At 44.9% G+C, this 24,203-nt stretch overlaps 1 protein-coding gene across 2 annotated transcripts in view; it reads right to left on the bottom strand.

The window, feature by feature from the left end:
- RGS8 (regulator of G protein signaling 8) overlaps positions 1-24,203 on the bottom strand; it is a 93,003-nt gene that overhangs the window by 38,929 nt on the left and 29,871 nt on the right. Inside the window, exon 1 of one of the 2 annotated variants that reach the window (XM_012444666.3) lies at positions 2,767-2,985. The exons of the other annotated variant lie outside the window; for it this stretch is intronic. The gene's annotated coding sequence lies outside the window, so the exon portion shown is untranslated. Of the gene's footprint in view, positions 1-2,766; positions 2,986-24,203 lie in introns of those variants that run through there. 2 annotated transcript variants of the gene reach the window in all.

Here is a 24,203-nt window from a genome sequence, read left to right on the forward strand (position 1 = left end):
AGGAGTTGGGTTCAGCCACAGCAACAGCAGCAGGGAATAGTGGAGTGGAGTCTGGGACTCTGGGGACAGTTTTCCCATTGGAGTCTGCTCTGAAATTCAGAGAACTGGTAACTGAGAGCACTCAGTGAGAGGCCTTGCTTTCAGGCATGTGCCGGTGAAAGGTAATGTCTGTACTGGGGGTGGGAGGAGGGACAAGGACTGTGTGGGTGCGCTCTGATGCACGGAGATGCTGAGCAAATTCTCCCTGACACTTTTTCTTGAGAGACAAGGCCCTGACAGGAATCTACCTTAAGCCACTCAGCTTTTCTGAGACCCTCTTCCTTCTAGAACCTTTTATTGCTGAATTCAAAAGGCTTTGGGAAATTCCATACAGAGAACACTGACAAATTCCACACAGAGAATACTGGCAAAGGTTCTGATGAGGATGCTGATGTTTCTTAGACAGTGAAAAGTACCCCAAGGCATAGAGGAGAAGCAAGGAAGTATGTCTAACAACTTTAGAAATGTAGGTGTCTGGACAAAGAAGAAACCAGAATGCACAAAACAGAGAGCCTGGGATAGGCTATTCAGGAAAATTGTTCTAAGCCATAAAGTCATTATATATAACAAAACTTACATTTACATAGCACAGTCACAAGTTGGGGTTGGTCTATACAAATGTGAGTTTTGTCACTTATAATCACAAGTCACAAGTTGGAGTTGGGACTGAGGAAGGAAGATGGAGAACAGAAAGAACATTTGAGGCTTAGCACCTGCTAACTAGAAAGAATAGGCATATTTCTGCACCCTTGCTCCTGGTGAGGGTGGCAGGCTTAATGGTTCTGAGGAGTCTGTTCAAGAGTAAATGGGGATGATGATACACGGACAGGTGCCTTCACTTCTCTGGCTGAACTTCATCGAGTTTTTTTTTAACCTTCCTTGAGCCTCAACAGCATCATGTAGGGCAAGAACCTAGCCAAGTTGCTCAGCACATCTTGACCACTGGGAGTTATCATTCCTTTTAGTTGATCCTCACATGCTCCTTTGAAAGTGAGCCAGGCACTTGTTACCACTCCCATCTTACAGATGAAGATGCTCAGTGACCCTGAGTGGAGGGCCCAGGGTAATTCCATTAACGGCCCTAGGAAGACTTGAAACCAGGACCTCTAGTACATTTTCCACCCCACCTCTGCCTATTCAGCTCATGCTGCTGCTAACCCATGGCTGAGATCCACACTTGGAGGGGTTTTCTTAACAGAAGGATGAGGGTTTGGCTCAGCTGTCCATCCACACTCTTGCTCTGTCCCCTGAGAGCCCCTAGCGGCAGTGGCATGGCTGTCATGACTAAGGAACCGTGTTCTCCAGGTCACAGTTCACTGATCCACGGGAGAAAGACCTTGGCCTAACTGGCACATTTCATTCACCTAGACAAAGAATACGAGCAAGTTTCCAGATCCCTTTGTGTGTTAGGCACTATATGAAAAGATTTTTTAAACAAAGACAAAGCTAAAAGGATGTGACACCTAAGGGAGGCTTACCTTGCCCTGGCCGTGGTGAGATGTGGGCCACGCTGCATACTCTACTCCCCACTCACCCATCAACTTTCCAATCTAACACACACTTCTTTCAGGAAACCTGCTCTAAGAATGGGTGGAGAGCAAAGAGTTAATAAAGACTAGTTTGCTGGAGTGATTGCTCACCGGACTCTCATTCTCAAAACAATAACACCCATCATCAGCGTAATACCATGTTGCATGTTCAGAGCTTTTTACTGTAACTAAGCACTACTATGATCTCAGGAATACAGTTATCTCACTCCCACCTGCCAGCACCTCCTCCATTTCCCAGGAAAACTCTAAAGCTATTCAAATCTATACGAATAAATAATCCAGAATTAACCCAAGCTTTAGGATGGGGCACGCTTTCCTACATTATTTCATTAGACTGTAAGCACCCCAAGGTCAGGACCTACAAAGACTTGCAAGCCAGGTTCTCAGTATGTAGTTGAACAATAGGTTGATATTGAGTCACTCTGTCACAGAACAAGAAGAGCAACTATCCTCCTAGTGCTCAAAAAAAAAGAAATCACTAACTAGACAGCGCTGAGAAGGACCCATTTAGCTGATGCCATGGACTCTTCAGCCCCTATAAGAGGCAACTGTGCCCTCAACTCACTGCTTAGAAATTGGTGACCTCCAATTTTAACCTCCCTCCAACTCATTGTGATTGTGAGTCCTTCTGCATCGGAATGTGTCACCAACATTAGTCACCAGCAACACCAGAGACCTGCACACGGACTGGAAACAAAACAGATGCTGTGTGCAGCCAGACTGCTGTGCAAGCAACCCATTTAAAACAGCAGCAGAAAAAGACATGAATGAAACTAAAAATAAAGAGACAGTGCTATCGTCCTGATGTCAACCTACGATATTTTCAGAGCCCCCATAAGAGAGCTGAGGAAAGAAACGGGATCACCTTTGAACAGAAAGCAGGTTTTAGGGGACCTGAGGAGTTGGGGTTGAGGAAGGAGGATGGAGAATAAAAAAGGACATTTGAGGCTTACCACCTGCTAACTGGGAAGAAACGGCATATTTCTACTCCCTTGCTCCTGGCGGGGGTAGCGGGCTTCATGGTTCCAAGAAGTCAGAGAGTACATAGGAACAGTGACAGAAGGCCAGAGCCTTTTCTGCCCTGCAGTGTCCTGCACCTCTCAGCAAGACTTACAGCCCAGGCTGACCTGCCCAGGGACCCATTCGAGCCCTGCTGGAAGCAGCTGCCCTCTCTTACCTGCCTGGCGGTGGGCAGCACAGCTGGGACGGTGTGGCTGGTGCGGGCCCCAGCTGGGCATGGCTCGGTGAGGCCCTGAGTGACAGAGTCAGCCACCTCTTCCTGGCATCTGGGAGAGGGTGGCAGAGGGTGGCCCACTTCACCCAGCGCCCCTAGAAGAGCGGCTGCAACATACTGCTCCTGCCGGCTCCGCTCCTCTCCAGGCTCTGCATCTCATGAAAAGGGAAAGAGCAAGTGAGCGGCAGGGGAGGGGGTGGGGAAGCAGAGGGAGGGGAGAGGGGCACTCTGACAGATGATGCGCACTGCCACGCAGAGTCGGGGGAGGACCGCAGGCTCCATCAGGATGGCACTGCCTGCGTGGTTCTCCCGCTCCCAGCTCGCTGACGGGCAGCTGCTGCCGAGGGGCTGGTGGCTCTCCAGAATTCAGGGAGAGGCAGAGCTCAGAGGGGATGGCAGAGGAGGACGTGAGGGAGGAAGGAGATCACCTGGGGCACAAGGAAGTGAAGCAGGGTGACTGGCTTGTGGGAGAAAGGATAACCTGCTTTTGCTCAAAATCATTCCAGGGTGAAAGTGGTTGCTTTATGAGAGATGGTGAAGGGGGAAAGATAAAGCCCCAGATTCCTGGCCTGGCTTCAAAGTGGTCTCTCTCTCTCTCTCCTTTCATAACCAACAAAGCCACTTTTGCTTAGGATTTAAGCAATAGCTAAGGCAATTTATATCAAGCACAGCTCCAACTTTCTCAAAGAGGCACAAATAAATAAATAAAAAGACATGAAAGAGTGTAACGCATGAAATGCTCTGTGTCTTTTGTCACATTCTACTGCAAACGAGCCTGACTGTCCCCTTGACCACCTGCCTATCCTGTGGCCGGGAGGTCGTGGTGCCAAGAACAGGAGCAAGAGGGAGCATCAGGGGGAGGTGGAGAGAATGTGATGCTTCTGTATGTAAAGGTCCATTTGGAGAGCCAGGAGAAAATCTCCCAGACAGCTTGGGCCAGTGCCTAGAGCAGCTTTGGAGTGCAGAGATGACCCTTCACATGGACCTCCTATGCAGGGAGGCAGGTTCACGGCATAGGCCCGGAGCTTACAGTCACCAGCTCTATTTACAACCACAGTCGGAGAAAGTGGCTGACAGGGAAATACATCAACAAACCCTGGAAGCCAGAGGGGACCAAAGGAAGCTGCAGCTGGGCGACTCTCCACAAGCACAGCTAATGACGGGAAGAGCGCTCTCAAGCAAGGGCCTTCTCTGGAGGGAGGGAACAGGAGGCAGAGGGAGTGCAGAACAAGACTGCTGCAGGTCTCCAGGGAGCTGTCCTTCCCTGCTTCACTCTGGGTGTTCTCAGTCAAGCCTGACTCCAGAGGTCCTGACAAGCACTGACCCAGGAGATGACCCCTCAGGGGACAGGTCACCAGTTCACTGCTGCACCATTTCATCAAAATCAGGCTGATTCAGCAGACAACTCTTGGGAACCTACTGTGTGCTGTGGGGGATGTAGTGACGACTAAGACTTCCTTGTCATGTCTTAGGTGATCCAGTGGAGGAGAGAGAGATTTAAATAGAAACAGCTGACTCCAATGCATGGCGAAGTGAGTTAAGTCCTCACAGAGCTCGGCAGAAATACTGGGGGAGCACAGAGGAAGAGCGATTAAGTCCAACTGGGAGTTAGAGAAATCACCTCAGACAAGGCATCTTCTGGACACAGCTTGCACCCTGAAAGGTACATGTGGATTTCGACAAGCAGAGTCAACTGGGCTAGAGAACGCAAGGCTGAGGAACAGCCTGGGTAATTGTACAAAGTCTAGAAGTACCTGGTTGTTTGGGAAACAGAGAATGTTCTTTTTAGGGAAGCAGGAGATGAAAGTAGTGTGATAGGACTGCCGTAGTGGCAAATGCAGTGCAAAGGGTTCACTGCGAACAGAAAACTTTAAACAAAGAAGTGTTGATCAAATCATTTTTTTATCATCAGATCTGTGTTTCAAGACGATACTAAGTGGAGAGGGACTGGAGGCAAGTGAAGCCCATCAAAACTTATTACAGGCTGGGTGCGGTGGCTCATGCCTGTAATCCCAGTGCTTTGGGAGGCCAAGGTAGGCAGATCACGAGGTCAGGAGATTGAGACCATCCTGGCTAACATGGTGAAACCCCGTCTCTACTAAAAATACAAGAAATTAGCCAGGCATGGTGGTGGGTGCCTGTGGTCCCAGTGACTCCGGAAGCTGAGGCAGGAGAATCACTTGAACCAGAGAGGCGGAGGTTGCAGTGAGCCAAGATCGAACCACTGCACTCCAGCAACAGAGCGAGACTCCATCTAATTAAAAAAAAAAAAATTTTTTTAACTTTATCATAAATTCCTAGGTGAGAGAGGGTAGAGCCAAAAAAAGACAATGGACTTGAGAGGAAAGGACAAAGTACAGAGATTTGGGGAGGCTGAATTAGCATGACGTGATCCTCTGTGAAGGTACAGGGTGAGTTCAGAACTGGGGGCATGGGGATGGGCAGGAGCTGAGAATGACTCTACAATCTCATTTGAGAACTAGTTTTTGAGGCTAAGGGACCTAGGAGGAAGAGCAGAAGATGGAGAGGAGATGGAAATACAGCATTGGAGCTTAGCAAAGAGGTGGGAGGTGGGAGGTCTTCACCTGAAGAGAAGAGTAAATGGAATCACTCAAGGATAGCAAGAGAAGAGGGGCTGAGGGCAGGACTCCGAGAAGTGACTACATTTAAAGGCGGAACAGAGAAAGAGGAGCCAACCAAAGATACTGAGAAAAATCATCAGAGAGAGAGAGTAGGAGGACCAGAGGAATGAAGTGTCACAGGAGCCGGGAAAGATGAGCCTTTGAGAAGAGTCAAATACTGCAGAGAAGTTAATGTGGGTGAGAACGGAGATGAAAATGGCAACATGAATTTTAGTCATAGGTGACCATGGAGAATGTGGCTTAGTGCAGTAGGTCTCAGACTATAAGGAGCATGAGAATCCTCCAGATAACTTCTTAAAATACAGATTTCTGGTCCCCACTCCCAGAGTTTCCAATTCAACAGGCCTAGGGTGGGGTCTGGGAATTTGCATTTTTTTTTTGTTTTTTTCCCCCCAGAGATGGGGTCTCACTATGTTGCCCAGGCTGGACTTAAACTCCTGGCCTCTTAAGGGATCCTTGGGCCTCAGACTTCCAAGTAGGTGGGACTACAGGCATGAGGGCTCCAGGAATTTGAATTTCTAACAAGTTCCGAAAGATGCTAATGTTGCTGATCTGGGTACTACACTTGACAACTATTGGCTTAGAGTACTGCTTCTCAGATTTTCAAATTATGGCACACACAGAAAATAATTTTTGTATGGAACACCAGGGTAAATGGAACCCCGGGCCCTGCCAGACTGCCCAAGGGCTGAGGGAAGAAATATCTCAGCACACAGCGGTGTACACAAAGCAAACAGGTTGGGGAGGTTTGAGAGGAATGAAAGGGAAAAAGGTCAAATGCCAAAATGTGAGTGGATGACTAGGCTGTCAAAGCAACCGAAATGGAGTGTGCTTTCAAGAACAGGGACTCGCCTTCATCTTTGTACCTCCAGCACCAAGTAAGTATCCAGCATAAACAGCAGCTCTATATTTGCTAGAATAAATTGAATTAAGAAGTTTGGCTGAGAAGGGAAAGGGAGAAGTTGTTGCCTACAGAAGATACACAACCAACTGAACCAAACAGAAAACACAGAAATAAAGAAGAAAAAATCCATATTTAAGAAGGCAGAAACATTTCTTTACCTATTCCTGGCCAAGGAACTTCACCATTTCCTTAGTGAAGAGGGACTGGAAGACATCTCAGACCACACTGGAGTTTATGGTACATTTACACTGATTTATGATAAGCTGCATAGTTTCTAAACCACGTTATGTTCTATTGTCTGATAGAAGTAAGGCTTTAGAAACCTTCTGCCATTGTGCAAATCTCTTTATTAACTCACTTGCCAATATTTAGTTAGAATGTTTATTCTTAGAATAAGAAGATTTGAATATTCAAAGGAAGAGATTAAAGAGTTTGAATGTATAAGAAACTTATACCATCTAACACCTTGTCTTGATTTTTATCTTTCAACTGAAGTGATTTCCCCCAATAAATTGTAAGCTCTCTTAGAGCAGAGGCTATAACTAATTCATCTTTTTTTAGCCAGTGCCCTGTGCAGTGCCTGTTACTTAGTAGATAGTACACACACATACTCTCTCTCTCTCTGTCTCTCTCTCTCTGTCTCTCTCTCTCTCTCTCTCTCTCTCTCTCTCTGTCCCCTGCCCCACCTTGGGAAAGATTGAAAGGGAGAAAAAAATGGGGAGGAAGAAAAAGAGGGAAAAGAAGAAAAAGGGCAAGATCTGATACATAATGGCCCCAGAAAATGTCCACACCCTAATCCTTGGAACCTGTGACTATGTTATCTTATTTGGCAAAGGGACTTTGCAGATATGGTTAAGGTTAAAGACCTAGTGATGGTAATATTATCCTGGATTATCTAGGCAGAGACAATCAAATTATATGAGTCCTTAAAAGAGGAAGAGGAAGACAGAAGAGAGAGTCAGGATACCCAAAGAAGGAGAGATTCAAAGTATGAGAGGGACTCAGCCCATGTTTGCTGGCTTCAAAATGGAGGAAGAAGGCCAGGAGCCCAGGAATACAGTCGCCAGTAGAAGCTGGAGACCACCCCAGCTGGAGTTCATCAAGGACACAGGACACCAGTTCTGTAATCGCAAAGAATTGAATGCAGCGCAGCAACCCAAATGAGCAGGGAAACAGATCCTCCCCTCCAGCCTCCAGAAGGAAATGCAGCCCCGGCAACACTGATTTTAGCCCAATGAGACCCCTGTCAGACTTTCAACCTACAGAGCTGTAAGATAACAAATCTGTGCTGTGTAAGTCACTGTGTCTGCGGTAATTTGTTGCGGTAGTAAGCGAAAGCTAACACAGAGGGGCTGTTCTTGGTTGTAGTAAGAACATGTCTTGCATTTCAACAGGAGCAAAAAGCAAAAATAGTGTGGAGATGTAGAAGACTGTTGAAAACCAAAATCAGAAATTAGATGGCCTTTGCCTTTTAGTGAAATGTAAGACCCAAATCTCTCCCTTACAACATAGGACCTCTTTGTCTCTCTCTCTCTCTCTCTCTCTCTCTCTCTCTCTCTCTCTCTCTCTGTCTCTGTCTCTCTCACTCACTCGCACACACACATGCGCACACACACACACACCCCACAAGTGAATGTCTGAGCTCAGTCTTAAATAATTTATTAGGATCCCTTTCCTTCCCCAGCATATCTTACTTCCAGCAAAATAGCTTTCTCTCTCTAATTGATTAGCTACTGTTGAGGAGGTCTTTCTTTGCTCTCCCATACAGTATTATCTGTCACAGAGAACACAACTAAAGCCTAAGGTATAGGAGGAGAAAAGTAGAGAGGGGCCACCTCCCCTGGCAAGAGAAGAGAGCCTCTGGTGATGAGAATGCAGAGCCCACTAACAGAAGGAAAGAAAGTAAATGGACAGCAGAAACACGATCAAAATCACCCAGTCTGAGGGTAGGAAGGAGTCAGCAGATTCCAGGTAGACAGAAAACGGGATGGATGGATGGATATAGATATAGATATAGATATAGTTAATGGTCAAAGGAACAAAGGAAGCTGCTGAACTCCACCATATGGAACAATTTATATAGAGAGCCATGAAAGTTCAACTCTCCCTAGACTTGGGCACAGATGGGCACAGGACAGCATGTGAGCACGTGCACACACACACATACTGACACTCATCCCTCACAGAGTTTAAATCTTAAGGATATCTTAAAAGGTCACTTCTAGGGAATAGAATTTAAAATATCTGTCTCGAGATCCTGTTTTCGGCCTGGTCATCCTGTCTGAATAATCCTTGAACTCCATTCATTCTTCTTATTCCATTTCCATAGGCAGAAGATAAGAATGATCTCTGGGGTCAGAGAGGGACTCTGAGGACAAATCCCAGCTCAACCACTTACCAGTTCTGTGATCTTGAGCAAGTCACTTAGCCTCTCTATGTCACAGGGTCTTTTACTAGAAAAGAGGGATACTCATCATACTTGTCTCATAGGGCTGTAAAGAGAATCAATAAGTTTGTGTGCAAAAAGCCTTGACAACAAATAGTTGGTGTCCCTTCAATTCATGGCACCCTGACATCTCATGACTTCCTGTACTTCTCTGGTACAACAATGGCACACTACTTTTTAATTACCCATTTTCTCGTCTGTGTCACCTGGCTAGACCATAAGCTCTATGAAGGCAGTGACTAAATCTGTCTTGTTTCACTCTGCTATCCTCACCTTATCCCAGGTTTTCAAATATCAGTGATGAAATGGAGTTTTACCTCTCACCCTAGGTTATTAAATTCTTAGCATATACGAATAGATGTTTAAAATATTTGTCAGTACCTAGCTCTGTCCCTTTGGGCAAGTCATTTAAATTCTTTGGGTCCCCATTTCCTTTTCTGTTAAATGACAGGGCTAGACGAGGTCATCTATAAATTTGTTTCCAACCCTACAATTCTACAATTCTGTGCTTCATTTATACTTCTGGCCTCATCTGAAATAAATTGTTATGCGGTTTGGATAAAAGGCACCTCGTGATTTGACAAAACCATTACTAGGGTATTATCAACAGCTGTGGTAGATTGTTGAAGTGGTGGCCCTTCATTTGTTCACAGCTCTCTATCCATGCCATGGCACTCTCTCCCACCCTGACTCTAGGTTTAGCTACATAACTTGCTTTGGCCTACAGGACAATAGCAAACAGGATGCAAGTAGACTTGAAAAGCACAAATTGGGGCTTGCTTTTTCTTGCCACTCGGAATACGGCAGCTTCTTCATGAGGAACCCTGCACTAACTTACAGCATGAATGAAAACATTTGACCAGTCCCCTCTATTGTACCAACCCACAGCCAGTCTGCTGTCAGACAAGGGAGTGAGATCATATTGGATAATCTAGCCACCAGTTAATCCACCAAATGACTGTTGATATAAGAGTGAGCCCAGCCAAGATTAGCTAAACCAGCTCCAAACTAGAATAGCCCAACTGACTCACAGAATTATGACCTAATAAATGGTTGTTATTTTAAACCACTAAGTTTTAGAATATTTTGTTACACAGCAAAAGCTCATGATACATCATGGAGTAGCCCAAGTTTTAGCTCTCTTCCTTGAACATCAACTATTTTTAATTTACCTCTCCCAACTTCATTTCTAGTACCAAAGAGCAAAACTGACAAAGGCAACTGAACGACATCTGGTCTGAATTAGAAAATTTACTTGTGAGAAATTGAATCCGGCAGCATGTCAAAAAGCTACTCCACAATGGTTGAGTAGGCTTTATTCTTGGGATTCAAGGTTGGTGTAACATATGCAAGTCAATAAATATGAACCATCACATAAAGAAAACTAAAATCAAAAACCACATGATTATCTCGATAGATTCAGGAAATGCTTTCAATAAAATTCAGCATCCCCTCATGTTAAAAAAAAAATTGTTCAACAAACCAGGCATCAAAAGTGCATATCTCAAAATAATTAGAGCCATCTATGACAGACCCACAGCCAACATCATACTGAATGGGCAAAAGCTGGAAGCATTCCCCTTGAAAGCCGGAACAAAACAATGCCACTCTTACCACTCCTACCCATCATAGTACTGGAAGTCCTAGCCAGAGCAATCAGGCAAGAGAAAGAAATAAAAGGCATCCAAATAGGAATAAAGGAAATCAAACTCTCTCTCTTCACAGACGATATGATACTATAACTAGAAAACCCCAGTCTCTGCCCAAAGACTCCTAAATCTAATAAATGACTTCAGCAAAGTTTCAAGATACAAAGCCAATATATGAAAATTAGTAGCATTTTTTTTTTTTTTTGAGATGGACTCTCACTCCATCACCAGGCTGGAGTGCAGTGATGCAAGCTTGGCTCACTGCAATCTCCATCTCCCAGGTTCAAGCAATTCTCCTGCCTCAGCCTCCTGAGTAGCTTGGGATTACAGGTGTGTGCCACCATGCCAGGCTAAATTTTGTATTTTTAGTAGAAATGGGGTTTCATCATGTGGGTCAGGCTAGTCTCAAACTCCTGACCTCGTGATTCACCCACCTTGGCCTCCTAGAGTGCTGGGATTACAGGCATGAGCCACCAAGCCTGGCAATTGGTAGCATTTCTATACACCAATAATGTCCAAGCTGAGAGCCAAATCAATAATGCAATCCCATTTACAATAGCCATAAAGGAATATAACTACCAGGGAGGTGAAAGGACTCTACAGTAGGAATTACAAAATACTGCTGAAAGAAATCATAGATGACACAAACAAATAGAAAAACATTCCATGCTCATGGATAGGAAGAATCGATGTTGTTAAAATAGCCATACTGCTGAAAGCTATTTACAGATTCAATGCTATACCTATCAAACTGCCAATGATGTTTTTCACAGAATTTAAAAAAAAAAATCTAAAATTTCTCATTATCTGTCTGGCTAAGCAAGCTTTTCCATTTTTATGGCAGAAATAGGAGTCCCAAGAGAAACAGAAGTGCAAAGACATGTTCAAGCCCGGGTTTGGATCCAGCGCCACCTCACTCACTCTGCCACATTTTACTGGCCAGCCCACGCCATAAAGCCAGCCCAGACTCAAGAGGTAGAGAAACTCCACATCTTGATGAGAAAAGCTGCAGTCATGTTATAAAGACATGGATATAGGGAGAGGTAGAGAATTGGAGCCATTTTTATGCTGAATCTACCACAATCTTGGTACCTGAATTTATTTCTAGAGTTTGAAACTCCTGATTCTTCCTGTTGATACTAGACCTGGCTCATGTCTCTGACTTTTCCAAACCTGCTACCTCAGGTGAGAATCCCCACTCAATTTTCACCCCTTAGGGGGCACCCCCTGAAGCCAGCCCCTTACTGACAAGAATGAAACTCAGACCCCATCCATGAATCAGTTCCCTTATTCTTAAGTAATCTTTCTCTTGTCTTGAAAAAAAGAACCCCTTCAGCTATTGTTAAAAATAGATACCTGAACCAGGCTGAACTCCAGCTGACAACTGTAATCAAAATTCTGATACCCAGAGAGGGCAGACCACATAAGAAGAACCCTTACAAGATGCTACCGTAACAAGGCTGAATCCTTATTGAAAGACAGAAATAAAATACCATATTTTCTCAATTCTAAAGCACTTTTTTTTCACATTTCTAAACCTGAGATGTCTTATAATCAGTGTGTATCTATAATGTGGTAAGGTTGGTAACTATCCCTCACCCCAGACAATCCTTCTGAAAAAATAAAGCTGAATTAAAAACATAATTCATCTTCCAATCGATAGAATCTTGTAACTGTGGTGGGCCACCACTCTTCATTGCAAATGCCAACTGAGTGCTTACTAGAATGATTTAAACTGAAGCAGGAGAAAAGTAAGGCCATGACAACTGGCAGGGTTTCCAAAAGCTCCAGTGTGTTGATGTCTCCAGGGACTTAGAGGGAATACTAGCAATACCAGGCAGGACGACACAAACAGGTGATCATTGTCCTCCCTTGACTTTTTCTAGAATGATGATTATTGAAAGGGAACAGATGTGAACTCCCCTGTTTCTCTCCTTCCCCTGCTACCCACTGGCACAAGGGCTAGGAGAAGAAAGAAGCCAAAGCCATGTAAAATTCACAAACCGGCCGATGGAGTTTCTGTAAGGAGCTGGTATCATCTGGTCGTTGCTTAACTTGTTTCACGTGGTTGGTTTCTTTTATTGTGTCCATCACAGTAGTTAAGCAGGCAGGCTCTAGAGCCAGACTGCCTTGGTTTAAATCCCAGCTCTACCATTTTAAAGTGGGGTGACTTTAGGCAAGTAACAACCCTACTGTGCCTCAGTTTCTGCATCTGTAGAACAGGGGTCAATAATCAGTTGATTTTTTTTTTTAGACAGAGTCTCGCTCTGTCTTCAGGCTGCAGTGCAGTGGCGTGATCTTGGCTCACTGCAACCTCTGACTCCCTGGTGCAAGGGATTCTCCTGCCTCAGCCTCCTGAGTAGCTGGGACTACAGGCGTGTGCCACCACACCAAGCTAATTTTTGTATTTTTAGTAGAGACGGGGTTTCACCATGTTGGCCAGGATGGTCTCGATCTCCTGACCTCAGTGATCCACCTGCCTCAGCCTCCCAAAGTGCTGGGATTACAGGCGTGAGCCATCGCACCCAGCTGATATTTGTACACTTACAATAATATCTGCCACAGAGAAATATGAATTAATTGATTATTATTGCCTTCTACTTGAAATTCCCTGAGAGGAGAAGAATCTCCTTTCTCTAGAAAGCCAAATCTAATTCCTTAAAGTCCTAGAAGCAACCTTAAGTCCCTCCTTGATTCTTATTTTCCCCCTAAGATTAAAGCCACATAGCCCTTTCCTCAAGATGTTTGCTTTTTTTATGGGTAAAAAAATCAGAAATATTATTATGATGAGAGTGAATTTGCTATTGAGCATATTCCTTTTTTGGTGTTCAAAATTCCACCAGTCCTAAGAAAAGGGCAGAGTCGCCCCAGCTAGAGTCAGGCGCTTATCATCACTTTGTCTAACCTTGAAATAATTCTTACTTTGTAAGCACAGAATTCACTGCCTAAATTAGACCAAGGGGGATTAGAGCAACGTGTGTGTAACTGTGTGCACACACGTCTCTGTAATGAATGTGGAGTTACATATATTCAGCATGCCTGTGTAAGTGCTCAGAGACTTATTGTATGTCTGACAAATAGAGCCCAGAGAGACATAAAACTGTTTTATTTGGAAGAAATTCGGCTGTTTTTTATGATTCTGAAAAGGTTAAGGCAGAAGATAGGTGACTGCATAGAGGAAGTTATGACTTGCGCATTTTGATTCATCTTTTCTTATTAAAAGCCGCCTCTCCCGCTGCTATACTTTCATCACCCCGCAGCACGCACGCTGCGCGCCTCCTTCCCTGGGCCAGAGGGGTTTTCACATCACCACAGAGGCAGGCCTTCATTCATTTTATTTATTCCATTTGGAATTGAAGACATTGAAAGGGAGTCAAGGCTGAATGGGTGTCTCTCGCCTGGCTTGGTATTTAGAAATCAAAGAAGGAGCTTTCAGGGTGTATGTGGAAGGGGCTGGAGTGTAGAGAGGAGGAGGTGGTATCTGCAGACAAGCAGCTCCTCCCAGCTTCCCAGGAGCAAAGATTAGTTCCCAGGGCCCAGGCCTCACTGGCAGGGGGCCAAGGAAATCAGGCCCAAGGCATTTTCTAACTCTCGGCCCCCAGGGATTGTAAAAAACATTTTGCAAAACAGACTAGAGGGAAAGTAAAAAATGCCACAGGGAAAGTAAAAAACATTTTGCAAAACAGGCTAGACACGTGCTGTATGGCTGTATCCTCAGAAACCACACAGATCCCTGTTGGAGGCTCTTCTCCCTGTGCTGTGGCTCCCCAAAGCCTCCCTTGTAGCTGCAGGGACCTTAAGAATCCGAGGGGATTCACAGAACCCTAGGGATTGCAATGGGGTTTTCAAATTCCGGGGAGGGATGCAGGGAAACCTCCTGAGTGGCCTGCAATGTGCTACAGGCCTGGGGCCTTCCCGGCAGGACGGATATCTCTATTCCCGTAGCCAAAAGTTCTGGGATCTGCAGAAAGAGATCCCTCGGGGACTATAATGAATGTCGCGCTCCAGCAGTACCAGCTCGGTTCAGCTGCTTGATTAATGACACAGGAGCTCACAGCAAATTTAACAGGAGGGCGCAGTCTCACAGGGTGCCTGCCCTGATAAGATCCGGCACCTCGCACCCCACAGGAGACGGCAGAGGGGCTCACACGACTCCTTCCCGAGCTCTGGACCCAGGGCGAAGCCCGTGAAGAGCCCGCCTGGGTCTCAGGTTCTGAGTCCGAGTGCGTAACGATGGCCCCAGAGCCCCACCGAGGACTGCCTCCATCTGTTCCTTCCCAATTCTCCGGCTCCCGCGAGGGGGAGGGAGATCCCTCGGCGGTTAGGCCGGGTCCTGCTCCGTTATTGGCTGACACATTTTCAAAGCTACTCTCGAAGGCTTTTATGAAAATGCTGTTGCTGGGCAGCAGCTGAAACCATGTGCCCTAGAAAATGGAAGGAAGCAGGTGTAACCCCTCACCCCAACATGCCCCCTAAAACATTCCCCCGACACCCATGCCAGTCTGCAGTGTGTTACTTTGTCCCTGTATGTTTCAATAAGCGCACCAATCCGACACCTCAGCATTCCTTCCCGAAAATGTCACCAGGAGCATTGCTCTTCCTGGTTTCTCTTTCAAGAGAAAGGAGGTGCCAGTGCAGGTGGTATTGCAAGAGACACCCGAGGTTCAGCCTCGGGCTGCCTCTGGCTGCAGAAGACACAAGGCGCATCTTCTGTCTTCAAATTCCCATCACTTTCAGGAGCTGGCAGAACTGCTGGAAGTCATGAGTGTCTTAGGAAGACCGAATGCTTTTTGTTAGAGTTCTCATTCTACTAAGTACACAAAACCGAACAGCACTTAAAAATAAATGCAATGTCTAATTTTTGTTAACTCGTGAAATTTCATATTTCAAAGTGCTTTGAATTTGAAGCTTTGGATTCAAAAACACTCTCACATCATCTAATTTGACCATCATGATAGTCCGGTGGACTACAACTGAGACACCAGCAAAAAGTAATTATTTAAGGATTTATCATATGTAACATAGCAGAACTGGGATTCAAGTGCAAGTTTTCCAAATCCCAGTCCAATATTCTAAACTTCCCAGTTGTAATGAATGAGCTACATATATGATGAATCATTGTAACAAATTCATCATATAAATTTACTCAAAACGTGTTTGCCATGTTTTCTTGAGAATGTGTTAAATGTGTCAAATGTGACATTTAGGCCCTCTTCCTCACCTATGTGTAGCTGTGTCCCAAATGAGGCAAATTAGTGAAATTACTGGCATGGGGTGGAATAGTGGGGTTTTGAGTTGATGGACAATAACCAACCATTGCATGTCTTTGAGCAGAATTACGACATCATAAAGCAGCGTTTTAGGAAACTTCATCAGGCAGCAAGCCTTCTGTGACTTCTGTGACTTCCTAAGCAGGTATTACATTTATCCATGACTTCCTAAAGAAATTCAAGTTTTCAATATTGTTATCAAACCCCTAAGTGATAATAGCAATGGGAATTTCAGGCCAGGTCAAAGGCACAGATCACTGACAGATGACTCAGAGGAAAAGGCAGAGCAGACTTATCAGCTCCCTTGAGTTATATCCATGTCCAGCTTTCCTTTGAGACAAATGTAACTTTTTGTCCCTTAAATGCAACTTTTTGTCTCTTAAGGAGTACCATAAAGGAGGTTCTTACAGCACTTACATCTGAGGTAAGCACTACTGGGAGAAGCTAAGATTATAGACTTGGTCTTAAGGTTACTCTTTAGATGCAGCCCCGTATCCAGAAGCCTGGAAAACTGAATGCTATTCACAAAGGAAGTCAGACCCCCATCTAAATAGGCAGAGGCAAAGGAATCCTCCTTAGTGACTCAGTCAACTTTGAGCTGAAATTCTTGAGCTGCCATCTACCCTTGGATTTCCCTTCACCGCTGGGGTTCTCTACTTTTACACTATTCATTTTACATGAAAAAACACTCCCCATCACTAATCATCAGAGAAATGTAAATCAAAACCAAATGAAACAGCATCTCACACCAGTCAGAACGGCTACTATTAGAAAGTTAAAAAAACCACAGATGCTGGTGAGGCTGCAGAGAAAAAGTAACCCTTACACTATTGGTGGGAATGTAAAGGAGTTCAGCCACTGTGGAAAGCAGTTTGGAGATTTCTCAAAGAACTTAAAACAGATCTGCCATCTGACCCAGCAATCCCATTACTAGGTGTTATAAGTAAAATTTCGATGCCACAGAAGAAATAGCACTCAAAGACATGTCCTCTCAGCAAAGCAGTTTACTTCTATCAAAGGGTGTGGTGCTCACGGAGAGAGCAATGATGGCCGCCACATGCTTGGACAAGGAGGGAAGGGATACTTATGCCTGAAGGGGGGTGCGTCTCTGCTGCTGTGTCATCCCCTATTGGCTAGGGTTAGACTGCACAAGCTAGACTAATCCTGATTGGTTATTTTAAAAGGAGCAGGGGTCCAAGCTGGAGTGGCAGGCTGGGTGTTTTGGCAGGAAGGACGGTTACAGGCATGTCAGAGTAGGCAGCCAAGGTTGATCAGGTGACCAGGATGAGTCAGGATGGAGCCCAGTGGGGAGGGTGGAGCAGATGTAAACTACTGATTAGAACCAGTAGAGAAGGTTGTTTACTAGAATTACAAGGAAGTTAACCTTTAAAATAGAGAATTGCAGAATAAGAGAGTTGAACATACTGACATAATGATTCTTTGAAGAGAAACTTGGGGTTCACTGTAACATAGGTATATACCTAAAGGAAAATAAGTCATTCTTCTACAAAGACATTGTGCTATTCACAGTAGCAAAGACATGGAATCAACCCAGGCACCCATCAATGTTGGGTTGGATAAAGAAAATGTGGTACATATACACCATGGAATACTATGTAGCCATAAAAAAAGAACAAAATCATGTCCTTTGCAGCAACATGGATGCAGCAGGAGGCCATTATCCTAAGCAAATTAACACAGGAACAGAAAACCACATACCACATGTTCTCACTTATAAGCGGCAGCTAAACATTGGGTACTCAGAGACATAAAGATGGCAACAAACAAAAAGACGACTAGAGTAGGGAGGAAGTGAGGGGGCAAGGGCATAGTACTATTGGGTACTATGCTCAGTACCTGAGTGACAGGATCAGTCACACCCAAAACCCAGCATCATGCAATATACCCAAGTAACGAATCTACACATAAAAACAAAATAAAACTTGAAATTATAATTAAAAAAAAAATACTTGTTGTGTCATACATTTGTTGACAAAGGGATCAATCAGCCAAATAATAAACTAATACAGCTAAAGATCCAATTCTAAGTAAAACATTTATATCATCAGTGATTTCCTAATCAGATATTACATGTATCCATGATTTCCTAAAGAAATTCAATTCTTCAACATTGTTATCTAACCACTAAGTGATAATAACAATGGAAATTTCAGGCCAGGTCAAACTCACAGATCACTGAGAGATGACTCAGTATTTTGAGAGAGATAAAAAGTTTTGCCCTTTATTTAGACCAAATAGGTGTTCACCTACCGTATGTACATTCACAGTCCATCTAACTGCAAATATATGGCCAGTAAGTCACCTCTCTAAAGGAGGGTGCAGTGGATCATTATAATGTATAGGCAACGATAAAGGGGCAGAAAAGGAACGTTTGGATTATTTCCAGTAAGTTCATTCAAGCACTCACCCATTCATTTATTTACCCATTTTTGAGTACCTATTATGTACCACGCACTTTGCAATGCTGGACAAGGTAAAGTTCTAGACAGTCCTATCTGAGTAAACAATTCCAAGCCAGTGCCCTGACCTAAATTTTGCAAAGATTCCTTACCCTCTACAAATTCCCTGCCTATGCCTTCTGAAGGGAAAGGGGCATTTTCTCCTGCAACCGAAATTTCTGAGAGAGATGCTCATGTGGTGGCAAGGCTGCAAACCAGAACCTTCCCTGGGAGCTGGGAAAATTGTGTTATCTCAAGATGAGATTACCCTAATCTAAATAACGAACTGCTCTGACCCACAAAGCCTACCTACCACTCTCAAATCCTGAACGAACCTGATGAGACAGCAAATGGAATTAGAGCTTGTGAGGGAGTGGCCGAAAGGTACATCTACATAGACCTCGGCTAAGAAAAATAATCTCCTTTTGTTTTTGTGTCTTCAATTCACCACACCTTGAGTGGTTTTGTGGCTTTATTTTGTCCTAATCCAAGCTCACAGCACCTTTTCACCTTCTACTTCTATTCTAAAGTGAAAATCCAGAACCAATATCAGCTATAACCTGATTATCTGTAAAAATTGGGCCAGCACAGGGTCATGGATAATAACCACAGGCAATTTTGAAAATCATTTAAATTTGCCTTTGGCCTACATTTGTTTACACAAGTGCATTTCAAACTAGATTCGCCTTCCTAATTACATTTTGTTTGCATTCCCTCAACACACATCGACTGGGAAGTCAGGGAGGGGTGATGCAGAGTAGGCTGAGTGTTGAGAAACACTGATTTGAGATAAAAATTTGTAGGAGTTAAACCACAAATTTTATCATTCATTTAACAAATAGTTATTGAACATTAACAAATGGTACAGCATGGCACTTGGTTTTGCAGAAAATATAAAGTCGAAATGAGATTGTTTCTGACCTGAAGAAGTTTGACTTTTTAGAGAAGCAATATGTAAAGACTTTACATTTATGCAATAGAGATTTCACCATAGCTTTAACTATAAGCCTAAATAGGACTGTTTTTATTCCAAATATCTACAGAGCCCAGGTAGCTTTTGATTAAATGGAATTCAGACAAATAGTGATTCCTCCAATAACCATAACTGCAATTTTCTGTTTCTCCACTTGCATAAAATATAAGTTTCTCAGTTTGCATAAAGTAGCCACAGAATCACTTCCCCAGTACTAGCGAGCTCAGGACATTGGGTTGGAGAGGTTTCTCCTTGAAACTGCCCATCTGCAGGTGTTGAGGAGTTCATCACTGAAGAAAGCAAATACTCAGCGTTTCTCACTGTCCTTAGTTAAACCATTCTCAGGCAGGCCCTGTCACGGGCCTTTCTTTTGGTGTATCTCTATTCCTGGACTCTGCATTACACTCTCCTTTAAGGGCCAGGAGCCCTCCCAAATTCAGTCCTCCACAGAAGAAAAGTGTGCCAGCTTGGAGAAAAGCAGGTAAGGGGGGTCCATCTTGGACCCATGCGCAGAATGGGACAAAGGTGTAGCTCCACAGTACTAACCCTTCCCCCAGCCTCTCCCTCCCTGCCATTTCCAGGATTTGGTGATGCAAATTATGTGTGTGTCACTCACTGGGTATGAATCGCAAACCCACCCTCCCTGCCCCCACTCCTGGCAAGACCACGTTGGACCCAAGTTGTCCTTGATATATTGCAGGGAGGTGGCCTTATGTTAGGGATGACTGAAGAATTCACACAAGACACCACCAGCCAGGCTTACCCAGGCCCAACACTGTCACTATCAGCACCATCAGCAGAGGCACTCACACCACACATGCCCATCTGTGCACAGATGCGCAAGCCAGGTGTGAACATGGGTCCTGGCCTCCTACTGCAGGTCGTGACCTATGAAATCATTTTCAGAGGCCAATCAATGTTTTTGATATATAGTAAGGGTACGTATTATTCTGTGAAATCACATATCATTATGTATATTCCTACTCTATGTCACAGTTGCATTAGGATTCTCCAGAGAAACAGAACCAATACCATACATATAGATATATAAAAAGAGATTTATTATGAGAGATTGGCTCATGTGATTATGGAGGCTGAGACATCCCACCTTCTGCTGTCTGGAAGCAAGAGTTCAGGAAAGCCCATGGTATAGTTCCAGTCCAAACCTAAAGACCTGAAAATCAGGAGCCAATACTATGAATCCCAGTTCAAGTATGAAGGCCTGAGAACCAGGAGCACCCATGCCTGACAGCAGGAGAAGACAGATGCCTCAGCTCTGTCTTGAATACTTGAATTTGGACTTCTAGGTTTAAGGAGCAGAGAGCAAATTTACCCTTCCTCTGCCTTTTTATTCTACTCAGGCCCTCAATGGAGTTGATGCTGTCCACCAACATGAGTAAGGGAAATCTTTATTCAGGCTACAGATTCCTGCTAATCTCGCCAGAACACCCCACAGTCACACCCAGAAGTAATGCTTTACCAGCTATCTGGGCATCCCTTAGTCCAGTCAAGTTGAAGCATAAAAATAATCCCAAGAGTTTTTTGGGTTGTTTTTAAAGCTACTTCATCTAGAACATGCAGCATTGATGTGGATGAGCATGAAGGAGAAGGCCATAATACTCATTGAATCAGTACTAAGATAATAGTAAATATCTGCATCATCTACAAGCAAATGGCAACAGAAATAAAAAGACAAGGAATATACAGGGTGAAGTTCCATTTTAAACAAGACTGCGTATCGAGAGTTGCCAGTTCCTTCCAATTCTTGTCATGGATTTTACATTCCCAGAAATGGCATTCATGCCCCTGACTCAGCAAGGGAATTAGCAGCAGCCCTGTTCAACAGCTTCTTCTATAAATAAAGAGTTTTAGGGGCAAGTGGTGTGGGGCAGAGGACATCGGAGCAACAGGCTCTCCTCAGTTCCAGATTCTGTCCCCCAGTATTCCTGAGAAACATTTTGGAGATACAGTTTTTTTTGGGGGGGGAGGACAGGTTCTCACTCTGTCACTCAGGCTGAAGTGCACGGTCATGATCTCAGCTCTCTGCAGCCTCTGCCTCCTGGGCTCAAGCAATCCTCCCACCTCAGCCTCCCAAGTGGCTGGGACTACAGGTGTGCACTACCACACCTGGCTAATTCTTGTATTTTTTTGTAGAGATGGGTTTTCACCATGTTACTCAGGCTGGTCTCAGACTCCTAGGCTCAAGTGATCTGTCTTCTCACTTCGGCCTCCCGCAGTGCTTGGATTATAGGTGTGCGCCACCACACCTGGCCTGGAGATACGTCTCATACGTCAGGACGACAATCCCTGTTCAACTGGTGCTGTTGATCATGCCACCTGCTAAAACTGAGCTAAAAAGAGCTTTGAAGACCAGAATAGAGCAGGTAATTAGCCACCCAGGTAGAAGAAGACCTAATGCTCCCAGAATGCCTTCCTCATCCATGAACTAACTCTTTTATTCTTTTTTTTTTGAGACAGAGTCTCACTCTTGTTGCCCAGCCTGGAGTGGAGTGGCATGATCTCGGCTCACTGCAACTTCCACCTCCTGGGTTCAAGTGATTCTCATGCCTCGGCCTCCTAAGTAGCTGGGACTACAGGTGCCCACCACCACACCCAGCTAATTTTTGTATTTTTATTAGAGACAGGGTTTTGCCATGTTGGCCAGGCTGGTCTCAAACTCTTGATCTCAGGTGATCCACCCACCTCAGTCTCCCAAAGTGTTGGGATTACAGGCATGAGCCACCATGCCCGGCCACCCATGGGGTAACTCTTAAAATCAATGTGGGAGTACATTATTTCCTACCGAACTCCAAATTCCCCTGAAGACGTAACAATTTAGGCTGTCAGTCATTTTTATCTTAGTATGAATTCATTTCAGATTCTTTTCTTAAACTAGGTACCTTGGGAGGCTGAGGCAGGTGCCTGTAATCCCAGATACTCAGGAGGCTGAGGCAGGAGAATCGCTTGAACCCGGGAGGTGGAGGTTGCAGTGACCCGAGATCGCACCACTGCCCTCTAGCCTGGGTGACGAGAGCCAAACTGTCTCAAAACAAACAAACAAACAAACAAACAAAAAACTAGGTATCGATAGGAACAAAAAAAGATTGTGCCTGAGAGGACACTACTACTGTAGTAGTAGCATGATGGAAGGAGGCTGGAGAGGGGACGCAAAGACAACCTTCTGTACTTCGCTGTGCTCAGAGCTGGTCCAGCTGAGGAACACGGCCTTCTGCCCACTAAGAGCACTGCAGCCAACAGTGGTTTGAGCCAGCTTTCTAAGAACATTGGTTATTTGAGTTTGGCTTTGGACCTAGAAGTCCAAATTCAAGTATGAAGCAGGGGAGGGTGTGGCAAAGGCGTCGAGATTTGATTTTAATATTTGTCTAACCATTCTGCTCCTTTCCTGCCCCCACCTCTGCTACCACCACCACTAGAAGAATCATTCCGATAACCCCCTAACTTGGGGCTAGATGATCTCTATGGTTTGACCAAGAAAAGTCCACAGGCAGAGGCACCTAAGACAACTATGTGGTCATCATCACAATCAAAAAATAACATTAGGTATTTTCTACATGCCAGCAAGGTGCTAAGCTTTTTATGGGATTATTTTCTTTCAATCATCACAAAACCCCACACGGTAAGTCTGTCATTGTATAGACGACAAAACTAAAGCTTAGAAAGGTGAAGGAACAGGCCACAGTCACATGGTTTGTCAGTAGTGCAGATGGAATTCAGCCAAGGCAGTCTGACCCCAAACTCCTAATCAATAGGCTAAGCAGCAGCACCCCTTGGGAAGAAGTACTAGTCACTCAAGGAATCCGCCAGAAAAGGTCTGCTTCCCTCTGTGTGTCTTCAACTGGAGTCTCATCCCTTCACAATGTGACCCGGAAAGGAATTTTCCCCATACTGCCTCCCAGGAAACTGTGGAAAGGAAGACCTGGCTGGGCTCTGCAGTGTCCTTGAAGGAGATTCATGAAGGTGAGGCAGACCTGGTTCACAGCTGCTGCAGACCTCTGCGCTGAGAAGCAGCCTCTCTGCAGAGGTGCACGTGGGCTCCCCACACCCCTGAGATGAAATAATGGCTCAGACAAAAGGTTCGAAGCCATCTATGGCTAACAGCGTAATACCCATGACTTTCACAGAACGTGTCTTTAAGCTGAAGAAATAAGGGCAGGATAATTTTAGCTCTATGTGCCTTAGCACGGCTCCGTCTCTCCTGCCGCCAGGCTGGCTCCCAGACAGAGGCCACTTGTGTCTTTCTGCACTGAGGCCCTCAGACTCAGTCAAGAACCACAGACTTTAAAGTTTGTGAAGTAAGTTTGGGCCTCACGGGGGATCAGAGCTCAAGGCTCATGCCCCACGCCTGGAACTGCTGTGTCAGCAGGAAACCACTTTCTCTTTGAACACAGCCATGAGGCGGTGAGACCTCTGAATGTCCAAGGAGACGCTGCTGCTCCTAACATCTGCTGACTGATGCACTGCTCCCCGAGGAGTTCTGGGCAGGCGGAAGCGAGGGGCAGGGAAAGGATCACCTGTGCAACCTTCCGAGATGGGAACGCCCTTCCAGGAAGCAAGTGGCAGGGAAAGGATCACCTGTGCAACCTTCCGAGATGGGAACATCCTTCCATGTGGAACAGCAGCCTCCCCAAAGAGCCTTTTCCCATTTCCCACACACCTCTCCGTTTCTCTCTTTGGTTATAGTGGTTCTTCCCTCCTTTTCCTGACTTTCTTTCTACTTCAGTAGATGTGCTTTCATGTACGTGTGGGGGGTTTGTTTTTGTTTTATCCCCTTTAGAGCACCGTCCACCTTTTCTCACTTTTCCAGTGTTGTGGGTCCTTAATGGGAAAACACTGAGCCTCACAGTTTCTACTTTTACCAGTTTTACTCTTTTCAGCCCTCCTGTCTTTGCTCACCAAAGTCCAGGCATATGTGCTTATTGACAGAAAAGATTCAAGAATCTGAGCTGTGAAGTACGTGCACATGCACACACACACACACTCTCTCTCTCTCTCTCACATACACATACACACACACAC

The sequence above is a fragment of the Aotus nancymaae genome, unplaced genomic scaffold, assembly GCF_030222135.1.
Source record: "Aotus nancymaae isolate 86718 unplaced genomic scaffold, 86718_ANA_hifiasm-v0.15.2.pri h1tg000108l, whole genome shotgun sequence".
In the NCBI taxonomy this organism is placed as follows: Eukaryota; Metazoa; Chordata; class Mammalia; order Primates; family Aotidae; genus Aotus; species Aotus nancymaae.